At 55.7% G+C, this 6,000-nt stretch overlaps 1 protein-coding gene across 1 annotated transcript in view; it reads left to right on the top strand.

The window, feature by feature from the left end:
* The window catches only part of diaph2 (diaphanous-related formin 2), a 643,868-nt gene that overhangs the window by 325,105 nt on the left and 312,763 nt on the right, over positions 1-6,000 (top strand). The window lies entirely within an intron of this gene.

Below are 6,000 nucleotides of genomic sequence, written 5' to 3'. Positions count from 1 at the left end.
CTTTAAATTGTTTAACTTGGGTCAAATGTTTCGGGTAGCCTTCCACAAGATTCCCACAATAAGTGTTGGCCCATTCCTCCTAATGTCATGAGCCTCTCACTCCACCGGGTTACCACCTTAATTTTCTTCCACTCTGCTCACCACTCTCTCTACTCAGCCTAACTAGCTCCACCTGTCCCTGCTCTGCTCTGCTCTAATTACTCTGCCAGCTGCGCTGCATTACCCACTACCTCTCCCAGTTTTAAGGCCCTGTCTTTCAGCTCTCCGGTGTCAGATCGTCTGCAAAGCTCACACCCGGAACCTGTTTGCTCGCGCTTCTGGCTCACCCTGGTTTTGTGACCCCGGACCTGCCTGATTTTTGGATACTCTTCTGCCCCAGGAGATCCAGACCTGCTTCTGCCATACGACTCCTGACTACTCTTCAATCCCGGTAACTCTGACCAGCCTTCTGCCTTGCTACTACGTATTTTGGATTTCCCTTGAACTGTACTGCTGCCTTGTTTCATTCCGCCCTGTTGTGTCTGTGTCTCCCCCCCCCAGGACTTCTGGACCACCCACCACCGGCTTCATAGGACGCATCGCTGCCACTGGGGGGGGCACAGACCCAGCACATTGGACGGGATCCCTGTTACCCCTGGAGCCTTCATTCACTCCCTACTTCCCTTTTCCTTAAGTTTTAATAAACTTTCTGGTGTGACGCAATTGTGGTCCTCTGGTCGTCTGTCTGAACCGTGACAGTACGATCTGACCATTATGGACTCAGCGCACACTTTCCCCGACATGGAAACCGATGAGCATGAGCAGCAGTTCCAGCAGCAGCAACAACAACTCGCCATGATCATTCAACTCCTCACCAACCTTACCCCAGCCAGTCTGCCCACCAGCCCTGCCCCCGAGTTACCTGCCCCGGTCATTGCAGCCGCTGCTCCGGAACCCAAGATTGGAAACCCCGAGCGGTTCAACGGCGATTCAACCCAGGTCCGGCCATTCCTGACTAGCTGCCGACTTCAGTTCTCCTTGCAGCCAAGGACCTTCGCCACGGAGGGGGCTAAAGTTGGGTATGCCATCACTCACCTGACGGGCCGAGCTCGACTCTGGGGAACAGCAGAGTTCGAACGTCAAACCCCCGCATGTGCAACCTTCGACCTGTTTGCTGAGGAGATGCTGAAGGTGTTTGACCTGGATTCACCAACCGCAGAGGCGTCTCGTGAACTGTTCAGTATTCGACAAGGCAGACGTACAGTCGCAGACCATTCCATCGACTTCCGAACCCTGGCTAGACGAAGTTCTTGGAACACACCATCGTTGGTGGACGCGTTCTTCCATAGTTTGGCTGACTATATCAAGGACGAGTTGGTCTCCCATGAACTGCCTTCCACTCTTGATGAAGCCATCGCACTGACTGTCAGGATCGACAGAAGGATACAGACCCGTCGTCGTGAGAGGGGGCGCCAAGGTCCACCTACTACCGGCATTCGGAGAGATCCGACTGGGCTCCTGTCATCTACTGCCACTCACCCAGGTCAGCTTGATCAGTCTGAGCCTATGGAGATTGGGCGAGCCTCTCTCACTCCTGCAGAGCGCCAGCGCCGCTTCACCTCAAACCTCTGTCTCTATTGTGGAGGTGATGGACATCGTGTGGTAACCTGCCCTTTAAAGGGCCGAAGCTCACCGGGCATAGGGGGAGTCCGGTTGAGTTCAATGACCATCCAGTCCTCCGACCGCAAACCCCTGCTGCAAGTTTACCTCCGCCTCTCTGACTCAACTCACACCCTGGCTGCTCTGGTGGATTCTGGCGCCGAAGCCAACATAATGGACATCAAGCTGGCACGCCAATTGGGACTGGAGAACCTCCGTTTGACACCTCCTATTCCTGCCCGGGCACTGGACGGACACTTACTCGGATCGGTCACTCATGTCACGGCCCCGGTCTCGATGGGTCTGTCCGGAAACCATCAAGAAACTATCCAGTTTCACCTGCTCCCCTCTCCAGGCCAACCCCTCATCCTGGGTTACCCATGGCTCCGCCGGCACAACCCTCAGCTCGACTGGGTGACCGGGGTGATCAGGGAGTGGGGAGAGGACTGCCACCGAACCTGCCTGCTTGCTGCCGCACTACCCCCTCGGCCAGTACCTACTAACTCCGCTCCTGACCTCTCCAATGTCCCAGAATGCTACCATGGTCTCAGAGAGGTGTTTAACAAAGCAAGAGCCACATCTCTGCCCCCTCACCGACCGTACGACTGTGCCATCGACCTCCTCCCTGGAACAGCCCCTCCAAAGGGTCGTCTTTATTCGTTGTCTGCTCCTGAAAGAAAGTCCATGGAGGACTACATCAATGGCTCTCTGTCCGCAGGATTAATCCGTTCATCTTCATCTCCTGCTGGTGCTGGCTTCTTCTTTGTGGGGAAGAAGGACGGATCTCTTCGCCCCTGCATCGACTACAGGGGACTCAACGACATCACAGTGAAAAACCGTTACCCTCTGCCTCTGCTCACCTCTGCTTTTGAGTTGCTCCAGGGAGCCACTGTTTTTACCAAGTTGGATCTCAGAAACGCTTACCACCTAGTGCGGATCCGGGAGGGAGATGAATGGAAAACCGCATTCAATACACCAACAGGCCACTACGAGTATCTGGTTATGCCTTTTGGCCTCACCAATGCTCCTGCGGTGTTCCAGGCTCTAGTGAATGATGTACTGCGGGACATGTTAAACAAGTTTGTCTTCGTTTACCTGGATGACATCTTAATCTACTCCAGAAACCTGTCTGAACACACCCGCCATGTCCAGCAAGTCCTTCATCGTCTTCTGGAGAATTCCCTCTACGCCAAGGCAGAGAAATGTGAGTTTCACGTCAAGACAGTGGCCTTCCTGGGGTACATAGTGGCAGAGGGAAGTATCCAAATGGATCCTGCCAAAGTATCAGCAGTCACTTCATGGCCAGTTCCGGAGAACAGAAAGAAGCTGCAACAGTTTCTGGGGTTTGCTAACTTCTATAGAAAGTTTATCCGGAACTACAGTACCGTTGCTGCCCCTCTCACTGCTCTAACCAGCACCAAGCAACCCTTCACCTGGACCCCAGCAGCCGACAAAGCCTTCAGTACCCTCAAGGTGAGGTTCACCTCCGCTCCCATCCTCCAGATGCCTGATGTGGACCGGCAATTCATTGTGGAGGTGGACGCCTCGGATGTGGGAGTTGGTGCTGTGATTTCTCAGTGGGCTGCGGAGGATAGGAAGCTCCATCCCTGTGCCTTTTTCTCACGTCGGTTGTCCCCCTCTGAGTGCAATTACGACATAGGGAACCGTGAGCTGCTGGCTGTGAAGCTTGCCTTGGAGGAGTGGCGTCACTGGCTGGAGGGGTCCACCATTCCATTTCTCGTTTGGACCGATCATAAGAACTTGGAGTACATCCGCACGGCCAAACGGTTGAACCCCAGGCAGTCCCGCTGGGCCCTGTTCTTCACCAGGTTTAATTTCACTCTGTCATACCGGCCTGGATCACGCAACACCAAGCCAGACGCCCTCTCCCGTCAATTCCAGAAGGATGACACCCCCTCCAAGGACCCTGTGTCGATTCTGCCAAGTCCCTGCATCGTTGCAGCTCTGACCTGGGCTGTTGAGGAACAGGTGCTGGAGGCTCTCCATAACCAGCCAGGTCCCAGCACTTGCCCAGCTGACCGCCTTTTTGTCCCCGAAGACCTGAGGTCCCAGGTCGTTCAGTGGGGACATGACTCCCGCCTAGCTTGTCACCCTGGCTCCACCCGCACTTACAACCTGCTCGCCCAGAGGTTCTGGTGGCCCTCTCTGAGAAAGGATGTACGGGAATTCGTCCAAGCCTGCCCCATCTGCAACCAACACAAGTCGTCCTGCCAGCCCCCAGCCGGATTGCTGCAGCCCCTGCCTGTGCCCAGACGTCCCTGGTCTCACATCGCCCTTGACTTTGTCACGGGGCTGCCCCCTTCAAGTGGCATGACCGTCATTCTCACCATTGTTGACCGTTTCAGCAAGATGGCACACTTCATTCCCCTCCCCAAGCTCCCAACCGCCAAGGAGACCGCCCAGGTGGTCCTGGAACACGTCTTCCGGATCCACGGACTGCCAAAGGATGTAGTTTCTGACCGTGGTCCACAATTCTCCTCCGCTTTTTGGAAGGAGTTCTGTCACCTGCTGGGAGCCACAGTCAGTCTGACTTCCGGATTCCATCCCCAATCCAATGGGCAGTCAGAGCGGGCTAATCAGGAGCTCGAGAAGGCACTGCGATGCATGACTTCACGCAACCCCCACTCCTGGTCGCAGCAATTGACATGGGTGGAGTACGCACACAATTCTCTGACCTGCTCTGCCATCGGTATGTCCCCTTTCCAATGTGTTTATGGATACCAGCCTCCTCTATTTGCCAGCCAGGAAGAGGAGGTTACTTGCCCATCTGCACTTGCTTTTGCCCGTCGATGTCGCCGCACCTGGTCACAAGCCCGAGCCACACTCCTCAGATCCGTTGCCAGCTACACTACCGGGGCCAACCGTCGGAGAATTCCTGCTCCCACCTACCATGTTGGTCAAAGGGTGTGGTTGTCATCGAAGAACCTGCCACTCAGGGTGGAGTCGCAGAAGCTGGCACCTCGGTTCATTGGCCCATTCCCTATCATAAGAGTGATTAGCCCAACTGCTGTCCGGCTCCAACTGCCTAATTCCCTGAGGGTGCACCCCACTTTCCATGTGTCTAAGATTAAGCCCATCCATGAGAGTCCGCTGGTCCCTGCTGCGCCTTGTCCTCCTCCTCCACGGCTCGTCGATGGTGGTCTGGTTTACACCGTCCGCCGCCTGCTTCGGTCCAGACGGAGGGGTAGGGGTCTCCAGTACCTCATTGACTGGGAGGGCTATGGACCTGAGGAAAGGACCTGGGTGCCAGCTAGTCGGATTGTGGATAGGACTCTCATCACCGCTTTCCACCAACGGCACCCTGATCAACCTGCAATCCGTAGGGGCCGCCCCAGAGGGGTCCCTAACCGTCCTGCCCGCTCGGCTTCCTGTCCTGTGCCTGATCCTGTCTCGGGACCTGTCCCATCTCCCGACCACGGCCCTCCGGCTTCCTCCGAGGATGAGGACGTTCACTCGGACCGTTCGGAGGAGTTCTAGCCCTCCTCCGGCTCCCCTCCCCCCGCCCGGCGTGGTGTTGCTCTTGGGACTTCTGGGGCCGTCCCTTGGGGGGGGGGGGGTTCTGTCATGAGCCTCTCACTCCACCGGGTTACCACCTTAATTTTCTTCCACTCTGCTCACCACTCTCTCTACTCAGCCTAACTAGCTCCACCTGTCCCTGCTCTGCTCTGCTCTAATTACTCTGCCAGCTGCGCTGCATTACCCACTACCTCTCCCAGTTTTAAGGCCCTGTCTTTCAGCTCTCCGGTGTCAGATCGTCTGCAAAGCTCACACCCGGAACCTGTTTGCTCGCGCTTCTGGCTCACCCTGGTTTTGTGACCCCGGACCTGCCTGATTTTTGGATACTCTTCTGCCCCAGGAGATCCAGACCTGCTTCTGCCATACGACTCCTGACTACTCTTCAATCCCGGTAACTCTGACCAGCCTTCTGCCTTGCTACTACGTATTTTGGATTTCCCTTGAACTGTACTGCTGCCTTGTTTCATTCCGCCCTGTTGTGTCTGTGTCTCCCCCCCCCAGGACTTCTGGACCACCCACCACCGGCTTCATAGGACGCATCGCTGCCACTGGGGGGGGGCACAGACCCAGCACATTGGACGGGATCCCTGTTACCCCTGGAGCCTTCATTCACTCCCTACTTCCCTTTTCCTTAAGTTTTAATAAACTTTCTGGTGTGACGCAATTGTGGTCCTCTGGTCGTCTGTCTGAACCGTGACACCTAACAGAGCTGGTGTAACTGAGTCAGATTTGTAGGCCTCCTTGCTCGCACACACTTTTTCAGTTCTGCCCACCAATTTTCTATAGGATTGAGGTCAGGGCTTTGTGATGGCTACTCCAATACCT

Source organism: Coregonus lavaretus (genome assembly GCF_964263955.1).
Source record: "Coregonus lavaretus genome assembly, chromosome: 29".
NCBI classification, from domain to species: domain Eukaryota; kingdom Metazoa; phylum Chordata; class Actinopteri; order Salmoniformes; family Salmonidae; genus Coregonus; species Coregonus lavaretus.
This window is presented reverse-complemented; position numbering and strand designations above follow the sequence as displayed.